The sequence below is a fragment of the Loxodonta africana genome, chromosome 2 (genome assembly GCF_030014295.1).
Source record: "Loxodonta africana isolate mLoxAfr1 chromosome 2, mLoxAfr1.hap2, whole genome shotgun sequence".
In the NCBI taxonomy this organism is placed as follows: Eukaryota; Metazoa; Chordata; class Mammalia; order Proboscidea; family Elephantidae; genus Loxodonta; species Loxodonta africana.
The window spans coordinates 77,217,291-77,245,084 of record NC_087343.1 but is presented as its reverse complement, the minus strand read 5'-3'; positions in this window follow the sequence as shown (position 1 = coordinate 77,245,084).

Below are 27,794 nucleotides of genomic sequence, written 5' to 3'. Positions count from 1 at the left end.
TTGTTAGTTGCAGAATAAACAGAACATTTTTGTACGGTTACCATCAAGTTGATTATGACTTATGGCAATCCCATGCATGTCGGCGTAGAACTGTGCTCCACAGGGTTTTCAGTGGCTGATTTTTTAGAAGTAGATTGCCAAGCCTTTCTTCTGAGGTGCTTCTGGGTAGATTTGAACTTCCATCATTTCTGTTAGCAGCAGAGCACGTTAACTGTTTGCACCACCGAGGGATGGTACTCTCTGTTAAATGTCAGTGACCAACATGGCTTTGATCAGGCAACTCCAGTAGAAAGCAAAGACAATTTGATAGTCTATGAGGCTGCCAGTTCCTGCATTCCATGTCACTCTCTCACAAACTGCCACATGCTGGTGGTTGCACGGTTTTTAACTTTTTTTCCCTCTCTCTTTTTACTTAGAAGAAGGAGGAAGAGGGAAGGAAGAGTTTTAATACAGTATAATCAGTAGTGTGTCCTTTGCAAAATGAATAAAAAAGCCAACACCAAATCTGTTGCCTTCGAGTCGATTCCGACTCATAGTGACCCTGATGAAATGATGTTGTTGTTGTTAGGTGCCATCGAGTTGATTCCAACTCATAGCGACCCTATGCACAACAAAACGATACACTGCTCAGCCCTGCACCAGCTTCATGATCGATGTTATGCTTGAGCCCATTGTTGCAGCCACTGTGTCAATCCATCTCGTTGAGGGTCTTCCTCTTTTTCAGTGACCCTCTACTTTACCAAGCATGATGTCCTTTTTCAGGCACTGATCCCTCCTGACAACATGTCCGAAGTATGTGAGACCAAGTCTCGACATCCTTGCTTCTAAGGAGCATTCTGGTTGTACTTCTTCCAAGACACTTTGTTCGTTTTTTTTGGCAGTCCAAGGTATATTCAATATTCTTCACCAACACCACAATTCAAAGGCGTCAATTCTTCGGTCTTCCTTGTTCATGGTCCAGCTTTCACATGTGTATGAAGTGATTGAAAACACCCTGGCTTGGGTCAGGTGCACCTAAGTCTTCAAGGTGACATCTTTGCTTTTTAACACTTTAAAGATGTCTTTTACAGCAGATTTGCCCAATGAATAGTTCCTATTATTTCTAGGTAATCAACATCAATGTTGAGAGAAACAATAAAAAAAAACCACATGTGCTATGATTGAAGTAATCATTAGAAAACAGACTATGACAACAGCATTTTTTTAAGATTATTTTTTTAAGGGTGGGGGAGTGATGGGGGAATAAACTCCCCTCCAATATAGTGCTACTGTAACAGGCATGCTCCTTTCAGTAAGAGAGTCCTTAGGGCTCTTACTTCCAAGTTAAAGAATTAGATGCATGAAATAAAGAAAGGAGATGTGTCTGCAGGTGTGTTACAACACCTGAAGTTGAAAAACAGGTAGTGAGTTGCCTGTAGTATGCAAAAGCAAGGTCCAGGTAAACTTCTAAGCTTACTGTTCCTCAATTCCAAACCATAGTATCAAGTTTGGGAAAAGCCTATTCTCTTAGAGAAAGGACTTAATTACTTTGTTTTCAAGACAACCATCCTTTATCCTTGATGTATTCTTCAACCTTGAAGAACAAATATACTTACATTTTTTTTGGAAACTGAGAAGGAGTATTTTTATAGCCCAGCATTTATAGGATTAGTAAACCATATCAAGTTACTGCCAGAGATCATTTCTGAAATTAGAGTCTGCATATTGGAAATGTCATGTAAGCATTTAATGTGAGGCATTACCATCATTATAATTATGATTAAAATGTTCTATCTGTACTCTTTGCTCGCGTAACGATGTTTGCCTTAGAAATGTTGCCTTGTGTCGTCAAGTTGATTCTGACTCCTGGTGACCCCATGTGTTACAGAGTAGAACTGCTCCATAGGGTTTTCTTGGCCGTCATCTTTATGGAAGCAGATTGACAGACCTTTCCTTCCACAGTACTGCTGGGTGGGCTTGAACTGCCAACCTTATGTTAGCAGTTGGGCACAAATCTGTCTGTACCACCCAGGAATTTTGCCTTCGAAGTAATGCCTATTGATACACCATGAGTCAGAATCGACTCAACAGCAATGGGTTTGGTTTTTGGTTTGTAATTACCAAGCTCTGAATTATAGGTCTGAGCTAAATTTAGATTTTCTCTCTCTTCTTTCATAATTAAAAACAAGAATATAACAGCTTTGGTGGGCTAGTCATAATAACCCCAAACTGGAAACAACTCAAACATCCAACAACAGATGATTGGATGAACAAATTATAATACATCCGTAAGTGGAATACTACTCAGCAATAGAAAAGAGCTGACTACTGATGATACACGCAGCAGCGTGGATGAATCTGAGAAACATTATGCTGCCAAAAAACTCAGACACAAAAGAGTACATACTGAATGATCCCATTTATATGAAATTCTAGAAAAGGCAAAACTGATCTATAACGACAGAGGGTGGATCAGTGGTTGCCTGGGACTGGGGGCCGTAGGGAATCGACAGCAAAGAGACACAAGTGAACTTTTTGGGTGTTGGAAATGCTCTGTATCTTGGTTGTGGTGGTTATGAGAGTGTACTCTATTTTTAGGCAAATAATGTTCACCTTCTATGTTTGTTTGCCAATTGTACCCTCCTCCTGCGGGGTATTTTCATAAGCGATGCTATGCCAATTTATTTTTACATATTGCTGTAAAAAAATTAGCATAGTGTGCTTACGCAAATACCTCAAGGGTGGAGGGTGAGGTTGGCAAACAAGCATAGAAAACGTGCGTTATTTGTGTAAAAATATGGTATACATTTATTAAAACTCATGAAACTGTACACTTAAATGGGTGTATATTATTGCATATAAGTCATATCTCAATGAAGTTAATTTTAATATAAGAGCCGAAAGCAGTAACAAAAACAACCTGGACCTGTAGTATTTATTGGATCATTGATGTCTGTGACCTGAAAGGATACACATCAAACTGTTAGAAATGTTTACTCCTATGGAGTTGGATTTGGGGAGGAGGAATGAGAGGAATGTATTTTGTTTATACTTTATGCCCTTCTTGCAAGTAGATATTACCTTTGTAACAAGAAGAGGAAGAAAGAAAGGAAGGAAAGAAAAAAGAAGAAAAAAAGAAAAAGTCCCAGATGAGATAAAGGTACACTGAGAGACGCCACACTACGTACTTAACGTGCTTACTCTGACGGTGTGGGTGTAGCTGTACGTGTGGTCATTGTATGGTTAAATTAATACCAGACTGCGAGCTTGCAGAGGGTAAGTTTTCTAACACTTCCCTGTGTGGAGGCTGCGGGCTCATAATCCGGGTTAGGATGTGTTAGGGGTGGGCAGAGCTCCCCGAAGCAGAAAATAATGGGGAGTCAGCCATGTAGCCATGAAAAAGACTATGCCAACCCCATGGGGGTCAGAGTGTAAAAACATCTTAGGATAAAGGACTTGAGGCTCAGTCAAGAGCTTCACAGATTTCACAGATTCTGCACTCTCACTTCTCCGACCCCATGATTTTTAGTATTTCTTTTAAAAATATGGACTCATTTCAGCTGGGTTGGGGGGACCAAAAAGCTTTTTTGGTTGTTGTTTCGGTTGTTTTGTTATTGGGCTTCAGAGAAAAGATCTGGGTGTCCTGGATGGCCAGACTTTGTGGTGACTGTAGGTGAAAAACTGAGGAGCAAGGAGCCAAGGCTGCTTAAATAGATGTTCCCCCACCCTTCCCCCATCCCAGCAGTTCTTCCAGAATTTTCTGTGAAAACCTTGGCGGGGGGGACAGAAGGAGGGAGGGGCACTTGGTTATAATAACATATACCCAGTAGAAAACAATAATTTAAAGATTATCCTGTATTGCAATGTGTCTTTCCACATGACAAGAAGCAAGTTTGGTTGGCCTCCGCTTGTCAGTGTGATTGAGAAAAGTCTTTGAACACCAACGCTTGTGGTCCTGTGACTGACTGACCTGTCTGTGTACGGTCCACTTCGGAAACAGAAACTTCCCTGGTGGCATGGGAAAGAAAACACCGACCTAGTCCTGAAAGAGTAACTTTAAACCAAAGCCCAACCAAGAGAGAGAACAGGAGAGAGGCTGCCAGCTGAGCTAGACCAGAAATAACAGCTCCATTGTCCGGCACAGGACGGCTCACAGTGCACACTCCCGCCTTCTCTGGCATTCTCTACACACTGACACTTCTATTACCCTAGAGAGTGCATTCCAGTGGCAGACAGCTTTCATCTGAAACTGGCAGAAATCACACTGGAGGCATGGGATGTCAGGTATGGGGAGGGTGTGACGTGAAAAATCATTAACCATGAATGGAGCTAACGTCAAATCTGCCAGAAAGCAGAAATGAGAGGTCTGGGATTGTTGGGTCCATGGGGTGGGAGCAAAGGTGGGTCAGAAATAGGGGTGGTGAGAAAGGGTGAGCACGGAGAGCCTGCAGCAAGGAGTGAGCCCAGGTCCTAAAAGAACTACTGACCTGAGGGCCAAAATTCCTCCCAGGCCCCTAAGAGCTATGAGGATGTCAGTTGGCTGGAGTGCAGGCAGCAGCATCACCTCCCTGGGGCAAGGACTATCTGGGCTTCCGCATTTACTGAATAAAAATCTTTTAGGAGGGTAGTCCTGCCTTTTATAATTAATTTCAATTAAACATTAGCTTTGTTTAATTAAAAAAAAATCCTTTAGGAGGATAAAAAGCTATACCATAAAGGTTTTAAAGCAAAAGAGTGAATAGATAATTGCCAGAATGGCAATGGAAAGAGGCTTCAGTGGAAGTCAGGAGCCTTGGATGCCGGGTAAGTCATCCTACCCCACCAGCTTTGATTTTGACCAGGGCTTAGAACAGGTTCCAACTAATTCAGTCATGGCCAATGAAGTGAAATCAGAACATGCCAAAAATTTTTAAATTTGGGTGAGGAAGAACGATAAGCGAAATGGGAATGGGAAAAATTACAGTTCGAAGCCCTAGAATGGGAGATTCGATTATTGCCAGGACTGTGGAGAGCCACACATGTTCCAAGCCGCCACACTGTTGACTGCCATCTTTGGGGACACTGCTGTTTCTGACTCTGTCGATCAAGGGATTTGTTTGTTATGCAACGTACATGCTGTCCTTGTTTTCTAAGAGAAAGATTAATTTTCTAGCAGGGCTTTGACCCATTATTTTTCCCATTCTGCTTCACCCACATTATAAAAATCTGGGTCCATTTGGGTTTCACTTAGTCAGCCATGACTGAACTGGACAGAACTGGTTCAAAGCCCGGGTTTTGACATCAGTGAGCGAGTGGGTTCAAAACCTCCAGCGGCTCCATGGGAGAAAGACGTGGCAGTCTGCTGCTGTAGAGATTTACAGCCTTGGAAACCTTATGGGGTTGCTATGATTTGGAATCGACTCAATGGCAATGCGTTTGGTTTGGATTTTGGTTAGTGAGCCGGTCAGAAGCCTGGTGGTGCACTGGTTCAGTGCTCAGCTGCTAACGAAAGGTCCGCGGTTGGAACCCACCCGCTGCTCCTCAGTAAAAAGATGTGGCAGTCTGCTTTCGTGACGATTACAGCCTTGGAAACCCTATGGGTCAGTTCTACTCTGTCCTGGGAATGAATCGGAATGGACTCCATGGAAACGGATTTGGTTTTGAGTGATGTAGCATAGGATGGTGTATCTGACATCCCTTCTTTGTGCTTCTCCGAGCATATGCCCTATGGGTCCAAAGAAGGGGATTTCCGTATCTGCCTTCTCCTTCCCCCTTGCCAGTTCATTCTCACAGACTTTTCTAGGGATCTCTTAGGTTTTCTCCAGCTCAGAAATTACCCCATTCTATAAAAAACCCACTCACACCAAAAGTCTCAAGGGGATGAGTGGTGCTTGGAGAGCTTAAGAGTTCTGAACTTTAGGGAGGAAAGATGTGGCCACCACAGTGACAAGGGAACAAGAAAAGGAGTCTAGACATGCTGAAGACAGACTGAGAAGACTACGGCTTTACAGCCTGGGTCCACCTGCCCAACCTTCAACCAGAAGAGGAAAAATGGAAGCAGGTGCTAGTCGCTTTTATTAAGCTAGATGGCAAATATGTGCAGGGCTGTTTCTAGAATTTAAGAATATTTAAAAAATATGTCCTTCATTATAAATGGGTTGTATTCCCAGAGGCCTTGTTAGTCTAGGCGTGACTATGTATGTGTTAGCTGGAAGTGCCCTGGGCTAGCATTCAAGCCTGGGTATTGGCCTCAGCTTTGGCATTAACTGGAGTTCCTGGGTGGTACAAATGGTTAACACAGTCAGGTGCTAAACCAAAGATTGGAGGTTCAAGTCCACCCAGAGACACCTCAGAAGATAGGCCTGGCAATCAAGCTCCAAAAACTCAGCCATTGAAAATCCTATGAGCACAGTTCTGCTCTGACATACATGGGGTCAACATAAGTTGGAATCAACTCAACTGGTAAATGGTAAATAGCATTAACTAGCTCTGAAGCCATGGTAGAACACACCACCTCTCTGGACCTCAGTTTCCTTATCTGTAAGGTGAGGGGATGGGTGACATGATCTCTTAGAGCCCTTCCTGACATTCTCTGATGCTACAAGCACAGGCTATCCTTGGTGTGCCCTGCTTTGCCATCCTCTACTGTTTTTCCTTTTTTTTTTTTTTTTTGTCAGCTTGAAGAGGCAAGGGTGATAGTAGCATGAGCTCATGGCAGGCGACAGTGAGCCAGTAGCCTTAATGGAGCCTCTTAGAAGCACAGCAGTGCTGGGAGAACTGGAGGATCTGATCAGTAGCCATTGGCCCCAAGCCATATCCTTTTCCAGAAGCACAGACAGAAAATGCAGACAGCAGGGCTGGTTCATGGATGCACTTGGTTTAATGCTCTGCTGTCACCATTTTGAAATTCTTAATTTTTTAACAAGGGGCCTCACGTTTCCATTTTGCACTGGGCCTCACAAATTATGCAGTGGTCTTGGCAGGGGACCTTGTCATCAGGCAGCTTCCTGGATTAGGAGCTAGTGGGGCCAGATCTGGCAGGGGCATTCTTGCCATAGGTGCTGGCTCCACAGACTGTGGGGCAAGAGATCCCCGGAGTGTGGGGGTGTGGTTAAATACAGATACGTAACAGTGAAAATATACTTGTAATTCTTATGGACGGTATTTTTTTTTAAAAACAAAGAACACAAACGTTTGCATATATCCAATTTGGGTTGATACACTTGTGTGTGTGTGTGAATACAAACACACACACACAAAGAGCTTAGTGTGTTCATCTTTGTGTCTTTCACAGAGCCTAGCAGTGTGCCTGCCATAGAGTTTGTTCAGTAAATATTTGCTTAATGAATGAATGCCCATTTTCAACTGGACAAGACTTTTTCTTACAAACAATAACACATTTAATTAAAGTGTGTGAATGTATATTTAGCCATGAAATAATACCATGGATTCTTAGAACATTAGGCAGCAAAGGGCTTTGGCTACTATCTAGTCCAACCCTCTAATTTTATAAATTAGAAAACCGAGGCTCAAAGGGTCTAAATAAGTGATGTGAGGTCACATAGCTAATCTGTCCCAGAATTTGGCTCTTTTGGACAGCTAATCCAGTGACTTTTTCCACAAGAGCACCCTGCCTGAAGAACCAGGAAGCTTAAATAAAGGCTCTTAGATGTTTACTCAGCTCATATATATAGTCTTCACAACCCTTCATTACGGAGGGAGAAGAACTCAACTGTTTTAATTGCCACCTGCAAAAGCACTTCACGACTCACTATAGTTATATTTTGGCAAGTCCCTGTGAAGGACAATTTGAGATCTAAGGCAAAATGAGAAAGAAAGAAAGCCTAATAAAAGCTTTGCGTTTGTAGATTGGAATTAAGTGCTCTGTGCCCAGGCTGTTGGCTTTATACTGACTTCAGAGTTGCTGCTTTAACGCTTCAACGAGCGGAAAATTGGAGAGTAAGCGCGTCAATCATTCAGTCCCGCCAAGCTCCTCCCCCTCAAAGCCAAGCGGGATGTACTATTTCGCTTGCTCAGAACATCTCCGAAACCACCTCAGCTTCATTCATAACACAAGTTTTGAGGAAGCTGGACTATAGTTATTTGTGTCCCCAGAGCTTTTGTCCCATCTTGTGATTCCTTAAAGCTGAATTACTCAAAAGGACTGTCCAGGTCATAGGTGGCCAATCAGATGCAGCCTCAAAGCCCCAAAGTGCAAACCGCTGGGCAGACGCAGCAACTGGCTGCTGCTTTTGGGGAGGACGGAGGTAGGGTGGAGCCGTGACTAGGCAGCGCTAAGGCTCAGCCAGGAAATTTGTTGAGGTGCAAATTGCATGGTGGTGGCTGCAGGGCAAGAGGAAAATTGCAGGCCCTTGCCTGGAGAGAGAGAAATAGCAGGGTGGTATTTTGGGGCCTGGCCACAGGGAGCCACTGGGCCTGCTCATCATTGCCTTGGGGAAAATCTATTTTACTGAAGTAGAATATGCAAGCAGAAAAGTTCCCAAAGCATACCTGTACGACTTAACCCCAACACACCCCAACACCTACACCCAGATGAAAAAGGAAAACACCCTCTCCTGTACCCTTTCAGTTACCATTGCCTCTAAGGGTAACTGTATTCTGATTTGTCCTTGTCTTTTAAATGTAAGCCAAGAGGCAACTAAGGAGGAGACAGCATATTGGAGTTCATCCAGATTTTCTCACAGCTCAAGAGTGGAAGGCCTGAGCCGGGCAGGCTGCTGAGTTCCTGTGCCTGGCACCTCCTGGGCTGCAAGTGGGTCCTTGACAGAGTCAAACTGGGAGAGAAGGGGTGAGCAGTCCTTTGGAGGAGAGAAGGCCTGAAGACAAGAAGAAAACCAGTTGCCATCTAGCCAGCTCTGACTCATGGTGACCCCGTGTGTCCGAGTGGAACTGTTCTCCATAGGGTTCCCAATAGCTGATTTTTCCAAGGCACCTTTGGGTAAACTCGAACCTCCAACTTTTGGGTTAGCAGCTCAGAGTGTTAACCGTTTGCAGTACCCAAGGATGAGTAAAGGAGGAGGAGACAGCCCTGAGGATTGGCCTCCCTGCAGAGCTGGTCTCTGCCCTGAAGTGGCTGATGAGGTAAGGCAGCGAAGTCTCCTCACAGCGTCGAGGTTCTCAGTTATACTTCACAGCTTTGGGCTGTTCATATAGGGCTTCTTCTGTTTCTTTTTTGGTGTTTTTGTGGGTTTTCTGTCATTGTAGGCTCTTTAAGTTTCCTTATAGTGGTCAACCATTCTGGGGGAGGAGTATAGGTTGTTTTGCTCCATGGGTTTCCTGTCAGGCAACAAAGTCAGGCCTCGAAGGCTTGGCAGCTCGCACTCTGATTTTTGTGGCCTGGAATTATGACTGGTTTTGCTTAGTTTGCCACCTGGCTGCAGCAGACTGTTTTACCCTGAGTGAGATACTGCTCTTGAGAAGAATCAAGCATGTTTTTAAGTAGGTTTCATACTCTGGCTCAGAGTTTTGGTTTGGCTTCCCTGTGGCATACAGTGCTCTTGTGTGCTTGTGTACATGTCTGTATCTGTGGGGAGAGCCCCATTTGTATTTGGGCAGCAAAAATAACAGCCAAATTCTTTTTACATTTTCTGTGGTCTGGTGAAGAGAAGCTTATACTCTCAGGGGAGGAGATCTCTCTCAATCATAACTGCATCTTGGCTTGGTAAAAGGCATTTCATTGTCTCTCTTGGCTCACTGCCATTTACTTCTCAACTCACCACTGTTTGGCTTCCTTGGCCCCACCATTTCTCTCTTCTTGCTGAGGCCACCCAAGTCTGTGTAGATGTCAAGTCCAGTGAAGACTTTTCAGTCCTAATCTTAACTCAGTCTCTCGGTGGCATTGGCCCTGTTGACCTCTCTGCCCACCATGACATTCCCTTGACCCTTGGCTGCCAGGAGGCCATTCCTCCAGGTTTTTCTCCTGTATCTCAAGTTTGTCCAGTTCAGTCTCTTTCATAGTCTCTTCTTCCTCCATTTACCTTATTGGTGTTGGGCTTTCCTATGGTTCTGTCCTCAGCTCTCTTTGACTCTACACCTTTTCCCTGGGCAAGCACATGCACCCATATGACTTCAGCCTTCGATGTGGATCTCGAGCCAGACTTGTCTCCTTAAGCTCCAGGGCTGACCGTTGGTATCTCCACATGGATGCTCTGTAAGCATCTATAACAATTCATCTCAAACCTGAGTGCACATTAGAATCATGGGCAAGTTAAAAAAAAAAAAAATCCTTACCAGGGCTTCACCCCCTGAGATATTTATTTAATTGATTTGAATGTAGCCTGCACATGATTATTTTTAAAGCTTTTCAGGTAATTGTAATGAACAGTCAGACATGACACTGGGGCACAGGTACATATACGTAGACAGCTGAAGTGCTTTGGCTAGGGATCCCTTTGCATGCCCACACGGGGCCTGGCTCCAGGATAATAAGTCACAGCTCTGGCCCTTCGACTTTACAAAGTTCTTTCAAAGGCGTGAACTAATAAACCTGTGGCCTTGCTGGGAATCAGAATAGATCCTTGGGTGAAAAATATGCAACGGAGAAAAAAAAAAGACAAATTCAGAAGACTAGCTCTCCACCCTTCCACACCCTTCCCAAACACAAAACCTGCTCTGACCCTGCTTAAATTCTGGGGCTGACTTAGGCGTTTTTAAGGTCCAAGCTCAGTTTCTCATCTGTCAAGTGCTTCCTATGTCTGCTAGTGCCCTGAGGTCCTCCATCTGTAGAATGACTTACAAAACATGAACAGAGGGGCTGATAGGAGACGTATTTCTAGGTGTAGTACTAGAAACTGCTAGGGGGATTAGAATGACCCTGAACCTCAGTTTCCCTAACGATCAAAATAAGCTTGGTAATTCTTACTTTTAGAGAAGATGTAAAACACCAGTGAAAGATTATGTAGATGCTAAAATTCTGCCATTTCTATTTCCAATTTGAGTCTAGGACTGAATTTATTCACACCAAGGCCTGAACTAACCGTAAGCTGCGTGAGCAGGAAGCAACCTTAGAAATAATCCCACCCAATCACTTTGCTTTATAGGAGAGGAACTCAAAACCCAAAGGTTAAGTGACTTGCCCCAGTAACACTGCCAGTCAGTGTGTTACCTTGAACTAGACTTTAGGCTTCTTGACTCTTAGCTCAGCGCTCATTTCCTTACTCCAAGCTGCCCAAGAGGCCATACTGTGCCCATGTGGCAGGACTTGACCTTTCCATACTGTAGACCCAGGGCATTCTGTCTGGGCCCAGGATCATGTAGGGACCTACATTTTCCAAAGAATACCAGAGCTATTCTTGTTCCCTTCTCCATCCTGCCTCCCTCTCTACTCAAGACTCTGAATTTAGGTAGTCTGATTTTCTAAATTTGTGAAAAGAGAGTCCCTTCCTTCTGCCTGTTGTGACCTTGGGGTGTCCCCCAGTGGGGTAAAACTTTTTTTTGCGGGGGGGAAGTAAAGTTAGAAGCACTCAGCACAGAGAGGCTGGCTGGATGCCTGCACTCTGGCATCAGACTGACCTGTGTCTGATTTTGGGCTGATCTTAGACCAAATGCAGAGCCATTCTAAGCCTCAGCTTTTTTACCTATGAAATGGGCATAATAATGGTATTTACCTTGTTGTGAGGATTAAATGAGACAATTTCCCAAAAGCCAAAAAAAAAAAAAAAAAAAACCCAAGTCCACTGCCATTGAGTTGATTCTGACTCATTGAGACCCCATAGGTTTCCAAGCCTGTAAATCTCTATGGAAGCAAATGGCCACATGTTTCTCCTGAGGAGCTGCTGGTGGCTTCGGACCGCTGACCTTTTGGTTGAGCACATTAACTACTAAACCACGAGGGCTCCTTCCCAGAAGCGGTGGCTCTCAAATACGGCTCTGTATTTGAGATATTACCTCGACAACTTAAAAAAAAAATTGATGCCTAGTATTACTCCTAGAAACTGTGATGTAATTGCTCTGGGGGCTGGCCTGGGCATCCAGATTTTTAAAATTCCCCCAAGCTACTCCAGTGTGTAGCCAGCATGGAAAACAGGGCTGGAAAGGACTTAGCATAGCACCAGGCAAGTGATCAGCACTCAAGTAATTAGCTTCTCATATGATACGATAATGATGCTTCAAAGCTTCCTTCCCTACTAGAACCTCACAGCTTTCCAACAGAGATTCTTCTTCCTTTTGGATTTTCTGGGAAGGACCTCCCTCCTCCCCACTTTCGGTTGTGCCCAAAGCTCACTGCTGAGTTTTTCTGAAACACTGGGCTGGTATTTCCTGCTCCAAGAAGTCAGTGGGGAAGGGAAAGGTGGCCTGATGGCAGGTGACTGTCCACTGTTGCATTCCAGCAGAAACCAAAGCATTTACTGGCTCCTGTCCACCCCTTAGTATCTTCCTTTTACAAAATAGGAAGGAGGAGCCCTGGTGCCATAACCCTAGAGTCTAGGTGGGTGGTTTGAACCACCTAGAGGCTGCACAGGAGAAAAATCCTGTGATCTGCTTCCCTGAAAATCACAGCCTAGAAAACCCTATGGGGGCAGTTCTACCCTGTCACATGGGGTTGCTCGACTCACAGTACCCAGCAAGGATACAACAGAGGTGCTGAGCACTGTGCTGAGCGACTACGACAGAGTTCTGCTCTAAGGGGGATGATGACCTCTACCTGGCCAGTTAGCTATGTGGATGAAATATGACAATGGCCACCGCAAAGAGCCTCATGACAGGCCTGGCCTGCAGGTGTGCCAGTAAATGGGAAGAGCCTCAGACCATTGTCCACCTCGTGCAGATCTGCAGGTCGCTCTGACTCCACCTTGCAGAGATGAGGGGAGGCCTGGAGGGCGGGGGCGACTCTCTCGAGGTTGGTGTTACCAGCACCTCGCCTACACAACCTCAAAGCCGCCCCCTCCTGGCCAGTTTGTGGGATCTCTCTCCACTCCCTCCCACCTCTGGCTCCACTGACAGGAGTTCGAATCCACCGCACCAGGGACGTCTATACTGGTGAGTGGTACCTGGGCTATGACCAGCATGGGACGCCGTGCGCCTCCCTGGGGTGTGTGAGGTGTGTCCTTGAGGGGAGCACTCCTGGGACAGCTCTGCAGTGGGAACGCGGTCTGGGTCCCCAGGGAAGTGCCACTGAGCCCCTCATGAGCGCCGTAGGCAGCTAGGCGCCCACCCGCAGGTCTCCAGCAGGGCATGCCTATCTAGCAGCTCTGCCAGGCCCCCTCCAATCGCCCCTCAGTCTGGCGGGTTGGATCCTCAATCCCCCGCGAGAGTCCTCGCGGTCCAGAGAGCAGCACCGGGAACCCAGGCAGACTGGTCCCTCCATGATGCTCCTCAGATGTGTCTTTGCGTAAACACGGGCAGAAACACGGTCCACGCTTACAGTTCTTTGCCTGTGCTGCGCTGTGGGTCCAAAGGATGAATCATTGACCTCTTAACATTTCAGGAACCACCATCCCTGGCCACTTATGACTTGGCTCCAATAGGCTTCTCCAAGTCCTAGCTGGAACCTTGGATAAGTCTCAAGTTATCCGAGCCCAAAGTCACTTTTTTTTTTTTTTTGGTGGTATAGTGTGCTGGCCCAAAGCCCAGAGAGTCTGGATTCCAATCCCAGCTCTGCCATTTATGGCCAGGTGACCTAGGACAAATTACTTAATTTCTGCATGCTCCAGTTCCTCATCTGTAAAAAGGGAATAACAATATTCCTATCCACATGGGGATTTTGTGAAGAACGCGTGAATGTAAAACGCCATGCTGCTAGGCACGTAATAAACACTGGATAAGTATTCGGCATTATTAACAGAGATTGTAAAACTGTGCAGTGTTGCTTTAAGTACTAAGTGAGGTAAAGTAGGTAAATTGCCTGCATCAAGTAGGCGCTGTGTAAATAAAAAAAAACAGCACCTATTAATGTTTCCATTTAGGTGTCTCTGGGTGGCGCAGTTAACAAGCACTCTGCCACTAACTGAAAGGTTGGAGGTTCAATCCATCCAGAGGGGACTGAGAAGACAGGCCTAGTGATCTGCTTCTGAAAGGCCACAGCCTTGAAAACCCTATGGAGCCCTGTTCTAGTGTGCACACATGAAGTTCACCAGTAGTCAGAACCCACAGGGGGGCAACTAACAACAACAACAACAAAAAACAAGGTTACTATTAATCCTAAGGAGTTTGATTTTCTTTTTCTTTTTAAAATCTTGGTTTCTTAAGTGTTCATCCAGAAAAAGAACTGTGCGAATTGGGCTTCGGGCTCAATATAAAATGGACCCTGAATGTGTGCCCAATTGTAATTTTCTTGGGAGTTTTGAAAGGGGCTCTTCAGTGTCGTCAGGCTAGGGCAGCGCTGTTTGCAAGAGGGCAGTGAGTAAATTATATCCTGGGCTTACCAAAGCAAAAAATAAACATGTTCACAGTAGGACTCTTCGGATGAACTATTTTATTTCCCTTTCGCATTTTTCCCGTCGTTGATGGTCCGGTGCAGACTAATGCGATGCTCATGTGTCTTAATATTAATAGAGCTGAAGGCAGCCGTGGGCCTCACGCTGGTACAGACACCCGGGCAGGGTTGGGAAGGGCCGTGAGGCCCAGGCGAGGACACGGGAAGATTCTTGTCACTTTCTCCCTCTCTCACCCAATGCCTCACCTCCGAGTTCCTGGGGAAACATCTTCCGAATTGCGGGTGAATTTAAACATCGTTGCCTCAGCGATCATGATTTTCTGCTTGAGCAAAAAGCCTGATTAACGAGCTGGAGTGCCCGCCAGAGTCGGTGTGCCCCTTTTTGCCGCGGTTGGAATGGGTGCGTTTAACCCCTTATGTTTGAGACTTGGCTGAGCCAGGCACCCGCACTCCAACCTCCCTCACCCAGGCACGTGCTGTGAAATATTGAAGGCAGGCAGAGGCCGTCGGTGGTGGGAATGTAGATGATGGCAGTCTCCTAAAAACCGGCCTTGGAGGCTGATGAGGACCGAATCAAGGATTGCGTTCCCCCCTCGGTGTCCGGTGAACTGCTGGCCTCGTAAAGCCCAGGAGGTAAAAGTAGGTGCTGGGGTGAAGTGGGGGAGATACTCAGCAACCCCTACCTGTGGAGTTCATTCGGGGATTTCAAATGCCTTCGGGATTCGGTGCCCGGGACCAGAACCTTCCTCCCCGGGGCTCCAGTGCAGCATCCCAGTCCAGGACCCTAAAGACAGATGAGTCAGTGTCCAGGGCCTGGCCCCTGCGCCCCCAGTTGAGTACAAACTCTGAGGGCGCACAGAAGGCACTGAGGGGCAGATGCGCGTAGGTAGCCTCAGGGCGCAGCCAAGCTTCTACACTTTAAAGAAAGAATCGCGCGCCTGTCCTCGGCCTCACTGGGAAGACAAACGCAAAAGCAAAATTAAGCAGCGGGGCAGCTTTCAGGAAATCGGGCCTCAGAAAAGAAAGCGGGTGCAAGACCGAGTGCGCCCTCGGCTTGTGTGCCCCGGAAACCAGGCGCGCGGGGAGGGGGATGTCCGCAGCAGGGCTGATTTAACCACGCCACAGACGTGCAGTTGTTTATAAACTCGTTGCCGGCATCAGGGCAGCCAGTACGCCGTTGGTGTTGGACGCCTTTTCTCCTACAAAGGAATAGCAAACAAAACAATCTTTGGCAACATTCAACTTCCCCGTGGCATTCGGATGCAAGACGGCCTTCAATGTAAACGTATTTCGTAAATGCCAAAGCAACAAGTCAGTTTATTTGTTTTGGTGTAGAAAGGTTAGCAAACGCACCCGGAGCCCTCAGCGCTCCTCTTTGATTCTCAGATTGGCCCGCATTTACTGGGCAACAACGCCCGGGCACTCGCTCGCGCGCCCTTGGCCCAGGCAAAGCGAGCCCCAGGCCCCGGTCCTCGCCGCAGACTCGGAGGAAGGTGATTACTGGATTTATCAGCTCCCTCCCCAGGACCTCGGGTTTCATCTCTTTCTTTTTCCTCTGCATGTTCAGTTTGTTTTCTCAAGACCTAAGCAATTTTTAATGTACTCTATACTTCCCGCTTAATCCTCATCGTTTATTGCATAATTATAGTTTCAAAGTGATTATGTAATTAAAATCATGTTTCGTTGCAGCAGGACTTCAAAAGGGCGGCAGACCCCCGCTCTGGCATTATTTTCTGGTGATGTAATAATTTCCCTGTGATATTTAAAATAAACACATTAGTTCAAGAATTCTAAACATGTCTCAAAGTATATAGTAGGCTTGATTGGCACGAGGCTGGATTGTAAAGAAATGGTAAAACCTATCACTAGTTTAATATATTTCTATGCTCCCATGCAGGGTAAATTATAGGATAATGGGGCGCAGGCGATGGTAAGCTCTGTTTATATAATCCATTTCTTCACACGAGTTCCCATTGCTTTCCCTTCCCTTTGCTGTATGTGGTGGTTCTCTGATCCCTTGACCTCAGCCATGTGTTTTCACTTTTTCTTCTGATCTCAATTCCATGACCAGCGGGGAATAAAATACAAATTGAATAGTAACCATTCACAGGCCGCTCTTTTCAAACTGTTGTTAAAACCTCTTTGTCTTGTCTAGCGGTTGATAGATAAATGTGTTGTGTTTCGCCTGACTTTTTTTCTCTCTTCTTCTTTTCTTTTTTTTTTCCTTAGCTAAGGGGAAAAAATAATAATAACCCTCCTCAGCCCAATTATACTCTTTAAAAATTAAAATCCAACAGCTCCTTTCAAACCCTCTCCTGTGCGTCCGGCTGTCCCCCATCGGCCCCTCGGTTGGGCGGAGGTTGGAGCGACGGAGGATTCACCATGTGGAATAAAGAAGCGGCGGGAGCCGAGCGCGGCTGGGGGAAAGCGCAGTGCCCCCGTGTGAGGTCCGCACCATTGTCCCTCTGCCTGAAGGTTCATTTAACACCGAACCTGTATGGCCTCTGATCTCTTAGCGGAGCGCCCAGAATCCGCTCAGAGGCTGGGGCCGCCCCCTCCTGGAAATCGGAGAGGGTAGGGGGTGAGGGAGCCCGGGAGAGAGAAGTTACAGTGATCTCAAAATACACCTCCTCCTTCGCCCGCGTTTTTTTCTTCATGGCCGGACCTGGTTTTGGGGCGAGGTGGAAGGAGGCCGAGCTGCTCGTACAGCTTTTCTCCCCAAACAGAAAAACAATGGCTCCTTATTTCTGGGCCATGTTTTTCCCAGATCTCTCTCCCTTCTACCTTCTCCACTTCTTCCCAAAAGTGTAAAGGCAAAATAAAATAATTGTAGAAATTTCTATTGTGCAGCCTGCCTTCTTCTTCATGAGTTTTTTCGGGGTCAAAGACAGGGGAGTGTCTTTGTGTTACTACATTGCCAGCCGCTGAGGGCGAGAAGGGCCTCTTTGGGCCCGGAGGGCGGGAGACGAACCTTCTCTTGTGGGCACGGGACTCACTCTTTTTGCACCTCCAAATTGCAAAGTGCCCCAAACTCCAGGCTATTTTAAAGCGAGCTAATTCTGGTTTTTCCCAGGAGGGAAAAGTGTCACCCCTGGGTGGCTATCAGCGCCCTTTTCTCCGCGTGCCGCGCCCGGGGCTCACGGCTCAGTGCCGAGGGTTTGCACCGGACCGCCGGCGGGCTCGGCGGGGGCGCCTAGCGGCGGAGCGGGGGCTCGCAGCCGACGTCGCCCGCGCCGCGCCACCAGGCTGCTCGACGCGCCTGGGTAGGATTTCCAGGGCGGTGCAAACCAACCCGAAATCAGCGAGGCTGGCTTGACAACGCTCTTCGCCCTCGGCCTGCGTACCTGTAAGCTGAGCCCCCCTCACATGCTTCACATTAAACCTCCGTGCCGGGTGCTTTTTCTCTTTTTTTCCTCCAAAAGGGTTCTTATAAACTTCCCTTCGTTTATTTAGCCTGGTTTTCATTGCTCCAGTTTTGCATGGGTTGCCTTTGTTTAGTTTATTAACCCACGGGGTTAGTTTAACTAAACATTTGGGCTGAATACTTTGGGGTTGAGTTTCAACGTTTTCTAACGAAATTACCGAGTTTTTTGAAGCCGCACAGAGAACGCTGTGTTGAGTTTATTAGTCAATTTAACAGACTATAAGGGAAGAAAAAAAATAAAATAAAATGAGGACAGTCCGGATTCATACCGATACGGGAGAACCAGCTCTCGAACCCGCAGGGTTGGAGCTTCAGCCGCGCGCACCAAGCTCGCGCCCCGGGCCTCCGTGCCGTCTCCGCCCGCGGGCAGGGCTCCCCGGGGCGCGCGCCGGACCTGGCCTCGCGGCGCTAAATTCCTGCCCGGCTCCCAGCTCCGCCCGAGCCTCCCGCTGGGGCCAAACAACTAGATGGGGGCTGAGACCAGGGCTGGACGGGCCCCTAGACTCGGTGGGGCTCTTGGCACTTTTCCCCGGGTCGGTTTGTTTGTTGCCAGCCCAAGGCCTGGAGAATGCTGAGCCCCGGGCCTTACTGCTTTCGGCAGGGGAGCTCCACAGGTCTCCTGGTGGGATGGTCCAGGGGGAAGAGGTTGTGCTGGAACCTAGAGAGATGGGAGAGGAACAGCCGGTAATCGGGGGTGGCCGGGGGGATCAGGCCGTCCTCTCCATCCCCTGCCCGAGTTGCGCTCCCAGCCCGCCTGAAGGGAGTAGGCGCTTCGTCCCAAGTCCTGTAAAGACCTGGAGAAGCCCGGCAAGTTGGACATACTGGTAGACTGAGGGTAGACCTACCCTCAGCAAAGCCGCGGTTCAGAGACGGAACTGTGGGCATCCCACTGCATCCTTGGCCTAAGTGAGCAGGAGGATGAAGATGGAGATACTGACGCTGCTTCCCAGGTCTGTCTGAACTGTATCAGTGACATGGGCCTCTCTCCAGTTTCCTTTCCTCACCAGCCAGACCAGCTCCCTTCTTATCACACTCCCATCTTCCCCCAGGTTTTGACTCAGTGATGCCCATAAGTGGTGACCTAGCTAAAATGTCCTTGACCCCTAGGCATCTCAGATGACACTGAGAACTTTGTTATGTTTCTCCGGTGGAGGTAATGAAGGGGAAGCCCAAACACAGAAAAAACCTTCAACTAGCTGGGGGTGCTGGGAGTGGGAGGGAGTGGAACACCGAGATTCCTTAATGCACACACCAGGCTGGGCACTTGAGCTACACATAGGTGAAAAGCAGGGTTTCCTTACCAAAACGTGCAGCCCCTACCACCCTGGACCCCCAAATATTAAAAATTAATTATAAAAGTAATAATGTGCATGAAATTCAACATTAAAAAAAAAACACACACACACACAGAACTGGTCGCTGTGGAGTCGATTCAGACTCATGGGGATCCCATGTGTTACAGAGAAGAACAGCTGCATAAGATTTTCTTGGGTGTAATCTTTAGGGAACCAGGCCTTTCTTCTGCAGAGCTGCTGGGTGGGTCCTAACTGCCAACCTTTAGGTCATTAAAAAAAATTAGTCTAGTACGAAAGATACAAAAGGGCGTTAACAGATAGTCTCCTACCTCCATCTCTCAGACGTCAAACTCTGCCCACACGCCTGGCCTCCCAGAGGTAACCCTTGTTGTAGGTTCTTGTGAACTGTTCTGAGAAAATTCAGGGTTTGCAAAAGGCTTTCCCACTTCCTTACTTGCTCTGCTTCCATGTCCTGTTCACACTCATACTGTTCGAAGCCTCCAAGAGAACAGTCACCCCACCTTCAAGGTTGTTGCTTGTTGCTTCCCCTTTTCACTATCCGCCCAAGACATCCACTTTCAGGTCTGCTAGGCCATCAAATTCAGCCTAGCTCCAAAGTACTTGCCATCTTTCCTTCACACAATGAAGCTCAGTCGTCTCTGCTACTCGTTCTCCGAGTCCATGACTTTCCTCTTCTTTTCTGTTTCCTCTGCCACTAATCTAGCTCAGTTCCTCTTCCACCTCCTTTGGACCAGTGGTTTCACCAGGGGAGTGTGGGGGGTGCAGACTGCCCAGGGTGACACTCAGAGGGAGTGACACCAAAATTACTGTCCATAAAAATATCCCTGTGTATACATGAGAAAATGCTCTCGATCATTAGCCATTAGAGAAATGCAAATTAAAACTACGATGAGATTCCATCTCACTCCAACAAGGCTGGCGTTAATCCAAAAAACACAAAATAATAAATGTTGGAGAGGCTGCGGAGAGATTGGAACTCTTATACACTGCTGTTGGGAATGTAAAATGGTACAACCACTTTGGACATCTATCTGGAGTTTTCTTAAAAAGTTAGAAATAGAACTACCATACAACCCAGAAATCCCACTCCTCGGAATATACCCTAGAGAAATAAGAGCGTTTACACGAACAGATACGTGCACACCCATGTTTATTGCAGCTCTGTTTACAATAGCAAAAAGCTGGAAGCAACCAAGGTGTCCATCAATGGATGAATGGTTAAATAAATTATGGTATATTCACACAATGGAATACTACGCATCAATAAAGAACAGTGACGAATCTGTGAAACATTTCATAACATGGAGGAACCTGGAAGGCATTATGCTGAGTGAAATTAGTCAGAGGCAAAAGGACAAATATTGTATAAGACCACTATTATAAGATCTTGAGAAATAGTATAAACTGAGAAGAACACATACTTTTGTGGTTATGAAGGGGGGAGGGAGGGAGGGTGGGGGAGGGTTATTTACTGATTAGTTAGTAGATAAGAACTAGTTTAGGTGAAGGGAAGGACAATACTCAATACATGGAAGGTCAGCTCAAATGGACTGGACCAAAAGCAAAGAAGTTTCTGGGATAAACTGAATGCTTCAAAGGTCAGTGGAGCAAGGGCGAGGGTTTGGGGACTATGGCTTAAGGGGACTTCTAAGTCAATTGGCAAAATAATTCTATTATGAAAACATTCTGCATCCCACTTTGAAATGTGGCGTCTGGGGTCTTAAATGCTAACAAGTGGCCATCTAAGATGCATCAATTGGTCTCAACCCACCTGGATCAAAGGAGAATGAAGAACACCAAGGTCACACGGTAACTATGAGCCCAAGAGACAGGGCCACATGAACCAGAGACTTACATCATCCTGAGACCAGAAGAACTAGATGGTGCCCGGCCACAACCGATGACTGCCTGACAGGGAGCACAACAGAGAACCCCTGGGGGAGCAGGAGAACAGTGGGATGCAGACCCCAAATTTTCATAAAAAGACCAGACTTAATGATCTGACTGAGACTAGAGGAATCCCGGCGGTCATGGTCCCCAAACCTTCTGTTGGCCCAGGACAGGAACCATTCCCGAAGACAACTCATCAGACATGGAAGGGCCTGGACAATGGGTTGGAGAGAGATGCTGACGAAGAGTGAGCTACTTGTATCAGGTGGACTCTTGAGACTGTGTTGGCATTTCCTGTCTGGAGGGGAGATAGGAGGGTAGAGAGGGTTAGAAACTGGCAAAATTGTCACGAAAGGAGAGACTGGAAGGAGGGAGCGGGCTGACTCATTAAGGGGAGCGTAAGTGGGAGTATGGAATAAGGTGTATATAAGCTTATATGTGACAGACTGACTTGATTTGTAAACTTTCACTTAAAAAAAAAAGCACAATAAAAATTAAAAAATCCCTGTGTTAGTTAAACAACAAAAACTTTTTAGTAAGCCCAGCTTAACCCACAACCCAGTGCCATCGACATGTATCAATATACCTACAAAGCTAAAACTCTATGCTAATTTACCTTTTGAACCTTCTAATGCACTCCGGCCAGAGCTGTCATTGTTACCCAATTACAATGATGCTTCAGATCACAGGGTCTACAGGATCTACAAGCACTGCTGTTGTTTTCCTTGCTGCCAGTGTTTTTACAGTCACTGATCTTGTCAAATTTTCTGGGGTTTTAGCTACAATATTGTAGAAATTAGGGTTTGTGAACGTATATCAATAACTTTTTTTGAGGATGAAGTAGTAATTAAAGGAAAAGGACTGATATGTGGGAATTAAGATTTACAAGCAACATTAGCACAAAAAAAATTACTAATTCTGTATGGTCTGGTACAGGAGGAGGTCCATGGGGAGGGGTGACACCATGAGTTACTGCATTTGGTGACACCAAACCTCATGACACCAATGACTTGGACCATTGGGACAGTGTTCCAGCCAGTCTCCTGTTCTTTCTTTCTCTTCCCTCCAATTCACCCTGCAATCACTACCACATCAATCACCTGAGCAAATTTAAGGTTTCTAATTAATCTGACCAAGGAAACCCTGGTGGCATAGCGGCTAAGTGCTGTGGCTGCTAGCCAAAAGGTCAGCAGTTTGAATCCACCAGGTGCTCCTTGGGAACTCTATGGGGCAGTTCTACCCTGTCCTGTAAGGTCGCTCTGAGTCGAAATTGACTCGACAGCAATGCGTTTGGTTTGGTTTGGTTTGGTTTATCTGACCAAAACCTCCACGACTTTCTGTGGCCACTTTTTGACTTGGCGGCAGACTGCTAATTGAGCAAGAACCTATTTTATCCGTCACCAACCATGGTGGCCCCCACCTCACTGATACAGACCTCCTCGGAATGACCTTAACTCCCCTTTCTGCCCCGTCACCCCTGTCCTAAGATGACTTGTCTAACTCACCTTCTTGTCCGGCAGCTGACCTGTTCACTTCTCCTGCTCCTAGGCCTTTCCTCAAACCTTCTAAAGTCTGGCATACTTTTGCTCCATCCTCCAAGACTCTGCTCAAATACTACTCACTCCACCCTACCCCCCAGGCATTTGAAATCACTTATTCCCCTGACTCTCAGAGTAATTCGTTTTAATATTATTACTATGTTGTTGTTGTTATGTGCCATTAAGTCGATTCTGACTCAGAGTGACCCAGTATGACAGGGTAGTACTGTCCCATAGGGCTTCCCAGGCTGTAGTCTTTATGGGAGCAGATCACCGGGTCTTTTCTTCCATGGAGCCTCTGGTGGGTTCAAACTTGTGACCTTTTGGTTAGTAGCCCAGGGCTTAACCATTTCACCACCAGGGTCTTTACTGTTTATACAAATGTATTTAATAGTTGGAGACCTGGTGGCTCAGTGGCTAAGTGCTTGACTGATAACCAAAAGATCGGCAGTTGGAATCCACCAGCCATTTCTTGGAAGAAAGATGTGGCAGTCTGCTCCTGTAAAGATTTACAGCCTTGGAAACCCTATGGGGCCGTTCTACTCTGTCCTACCTATAGAGTTGCTATGAGTTGGAATCTGCTCGATGGCAAAGGGTTTGGTTTGGTTTAAAAGCCGTTTGGGTGTTTGTCCTATTTCCCCTTCTAGATTCTAAACTGTTAATTCCTGGTACACACAAAGCAAGCAATTTTTGTCAGTTAATAATAGCCCCTTCACTGTTCCTCTTCTCTCCCTAAAGGGGAAGAAGGAGGAGGAGGAGGGAAAGAGGGAGAGGCAGAGAAGAAGCAGAGGAATAAGGAGGGGGAGAAGGAGAAGAAGAGGAAGAGGAAGAAGAAGGAGAAGGAATTCTACTAAAAATTAAAGTACCTTTCTCTTTTCATATGCTAGTTAATATTAGCTGTTAGATTATTTTATTCAAATAAATCTCACTGAGCTAGGCCCAGTTTACAGGATTAACCCCTCTCAAACATGCAAGTATTAAAGGAGAGCTGATTATTCCAGTGGATCTCCACGTTAGTCAGGGATGAGGGATGGGCCACATCTAGCAGAAGAGCGGTGAATAGTAACTTCAGACTCTACTTCTAAAAGGTTTTAGCTGCCTGGTAAAGATACTCTCACTTAAGAATGTACAAATATTATAACTGAAGTTAAGGAGACTGTTGTTTCTGTTAGGTGCCTCACAGGGTTTTCTGAGCCGTAATCTTTACGGGAGCAGATCCCCAAGTCTCTCTCCCGTGGAGTCACTGGGTGGGCTCGAACCACCAAGCTTCGGGTTAGCAGCCAAGCACTTACCCATTGCACTACCAAGGCAACTTGCAGATGCTTCTCTTCATGCTTCCTGCTTTTTGTTGTTGTCATTGTTAGGTGCCATCGAGTTGGTTCCGACTCATAGCGACCTTATGTACAGCAGAACAAACACTTTTTAGGGGGTAGGAAAGCAGAAAGCAGACTCTTGGAAATGGAAGGGAAACCTCTCCCAAGCTCTGCACTTTTTGGTCACTTGCCACAGAGTCCCCTTAGCCTAGCTTCATTCCGGTAGCCTGGATGTAGGTTTGAGTCAGTGGGGTGCCAGGGAGTAGCAGGAGAGCTTTTTATCCCCCCCTCCCATGGACTCCATCAGGGACCCTAAAGCCACCCCAAAAAGTGCAGTAGAAGTAAAACCGTGTTGACTACGCCCACGCCGCCACAAGTCCCGACACCTTCCTCTTCAGCCAGATTGCCACCCAGAAGCCCCTTTTAGAGCTGCTGATGGTCTGGCCAGAATTGTAATGCAGGGCAGTCCTGCTTTGCACAGAGAGGCTGTGAAGTAAGCTTTTCCCCACCTACTCCGCCACTGCAGGGGGCAGCAAAGAGGAATTCCTTATTCAGCAAGTACGTGCTGCCCGCCTGCTGTTACACTAGACAGGGAGTAGGTCTGGGGCTACAGTGGTGAACAAGATAAACAGAGGCCCTGCTCTCATGGGGCTTACCTTCATACTAGAGGGACTTTGGTGAAGGTATTTTGGGCTTAACCCCATGGTACCTGTCTCAGCTGATGGAGAGAACCCTAAGCTGGGAGTCAGGCTCCAGCACATTGAGTCCATCTGGGCTCTTTATGTCCCTAGAATGATTGGCTCAACCTCGTGGGTCAGTTTCTCACCTCCAAACTTGGAAGGTTTTGTGAGATTTACCGAGCCATTGTGCCTTCAGATCCTGTAAACGTGAAGTCTTCATCCCATCAGGTCTGGAAGTTTAATTGTGATTATAAAAGGAAATCTGATCAGTTCTATATAATAGCAAAAACAGACACTCGCTCCTCTCGCCTGCTCCCCACCCCCAAGGAAAAAAAACAAACACCCTGGAAAGAATCTGAAGTTAAAATAAAAAGCAGCTGGCAATAGGCCCATTGTGTGTGATGATAATTAGACAAATGTTTTCCGAGTATGGGATGATCTTGTGAAGACAATGGTTGGGGGTGGGGAGGAGCTTAGCAAAGAGAATTCAGTAAAGCAGTAATCCCTGCCTCCCTGCAAAGGATTTAAATGGCATACGATGTCACAAAATCTCCAGTTTGGTACCTTTTATTTTTTTTCTCATGCATCCCGGGAACATGTCTTCAGCTAGAAGAGTGAAGAAAAACTTGAGGCTTTGATTTACAAAAATTAAAGCCATGACTAGGCTTTGGATCAAGGTTGTGTCCTGGGCCTGGAAAGCCTCATCCTTCATTGTCTCAAACCTTTCCTGCCTCGAGGAAAAAAGAGTTAAGAGTCTTAAGCTAAAGCAGGTCTTCTGCCATCTGGGGGTCTGACTTGGTTGACCCTCTCCCAAATGATTGTAATCCTGAGTCTGGAATGGTTATAGATCTGGTCAGGGCGACAGGGGCTGCCTTCTGCTTCTGGGTGGCTTGAGATCTTCTGAGCAGCCTTGGGGGGGCAGGGCTTGTGGTAGGAGGAAAAGCAGGTACAGACAGCATCCTGGCTAGTTCTGTGCCAGATTCGTGCCTTTCCTTCTACATCCTCACCACCCCCCATCCAATTTTACTCTTTGGAAAATTATATTAGACATTTACACTTTAGTGTGAATATTAAGGCCATGTGTTAACTCACCCAGGGTTATTTACATTTTAAGCTTGGGCTTTGATTGTAGAAGAAAGTAATTTATCCCCATTTAAAGAATTTCGAGTATGTGAACATGTGGAGGAGGCTCTTGGTGGAAAAGGGAGTTAAAGGAGAAATAGGAGACCCTCTACTAAGCTTTTTTTTTTTTTTTCGTTTGTCTACTAAGCTAGATAGTGCAGGGCTGGGGATAAACTCATGGAATCCCTTTGACCTGAGCAAAAGAGAGGTAGCACAATGGAACGCATGTGGATTAGACAGCAGAAGAAAGATGAGTGGTAGGGAGAGTATTTTCATTTAACAAACCGACCCATCTGCCCTCTGCTTCAAAGGGAGGAGGAACAGATAGCCTAAAATTTCCACAGCGTTTACCCTGAACTCTTGGTCCCTCTGACCTCTCCCCTTCCCTACCCCTAGATTTTATCACAGGTGTGTATCTCGGTTGACAGGAAGGTGGGTGGCTAATCTGTTCAGAACCAGCCTTGGGAATACTTACAAGCTAGGGCAGTTGAAAATCAATTAGAGGCACACAGAGCATATTATGTCCCTGGTTGATAGGCTTTTAGTATTTACTGGTGTGCTTCTAAGGAAAATAAAAAGCAGGTTTTATTTTCTTTTTAATCAAGGAGAGGTTTCAAAAAATAAAGACAGTTTAGTGAGTAGAAAACAATACAAATATAGAAAAGGAAACAAATACAGAGAAGGACTGTAAAGAACAAAGGAAAAGTAAAAATCACCCAAAATCCTACCCAGAGGTAAGCATGGTTAACATTTGGGAGAACCGTTTTCCGAGTAACTTTCTATACCTCTAGGTACTTAACCAAAAAACCAAACTCACTGCTATGGAGTCGATGCCGACTCATAGCAACACTATGGGACAGAGTAGAACTGCGCCATAGGGTTTCCAAGGCTGTAAATCTTTACAAAAGCAGACTGTCACATCTTTCTCCTGAGAAGCAGCTGATGGGTTCAAACCACCGAACATTTTGGTTAGCAGCCGAGCACTTTAACTACTGTGCCACCAGGGCTCCTTTTAGGTACTTATGACTTGGTCTGGCTGCTGCTTACGCAGGTGTGTTTGCTTTGTGAAAATCCATTACGCTGTCCCTGTATTTATTGGCTGTATACTTTTTGGTTTATGTTATATACAAAAAAAAAAAGGAAAAAGGATGTTGCAAAGCTACATTGTTGAGACGGAAAGCTGTGCATGCCTTACTGTAGAGGGAGAAAGGACATGTAGTATGCTCCGTTTATGTCAAGTTATAGATATCAAGTCAAGTCATAAGTAAGCGTAGGTACTTATGACCTGATATTTGGATTTGGGACTTGCCAGGCTCCACAATTATGTGAGCCATTTCCTTGACATAAAAGGTGCTCTTTGGAAGCCCTATAGGACTGTTCTACTCTGTTCTATAGGGTCACTCTAAGTAGAGATGGATTCATCGGCAATGGGTTTGGTTTTTTTGTTTTGTTTCAGTTTATGTATGTGTATGTGGGTCCTTGGTGGCGCAGTGGTTAAGTGTTCAGCTGCTAACCAAAATGTTGGCAGTTCGAATCCACCAGGCACTCCTTGAAAACTGTATGAGACAGTTCTACTCTGTCCTATACGGTCGCTATGAGTCAGAATCAACTCGACGACAATGGGTAAGTGTTTATTTAGGGGTAGAGAACCTGAGCCCTGATTTAATATGCAAGTGGATTTTTAATGCAAAAGATAGCATATAGTTGGCATGTTCTGAGCCTTCTCTTTCGGTTTAGCTCTACATTCTGAGCTTCCTATATATCAGTACACACACACACAGACACACATACCCCCCCCCCAAACAAAACCCATTGCCGTCAAGTAGGTTCTGACTCATAGTGACCTTATACAACAGAGCAGAACTGCCCCATAGGGTTTCCAAAGAGAAGCTGGTGAATTCAAACTGCCAACCTTTTGGTTAGCAGCCAAGCTCTTAACCACTGTGCCACCAGGGCTGCGGTATCAGTACACAGGGAGGAACAAAAATCTTGGTGGTTCTGTTCAATGAAGGCACATGAAGGAGAACTTAAAGATTTTGGGGCACACACTCACTACCTTTTAATTTTTTCCTTCACTTTTTTTTTTCCAGTTTGACACATGTACACAATTTCACTGGAAGTGACAAAAGCTGTGCCAACCTTCCTCAAGGAAAGGAGA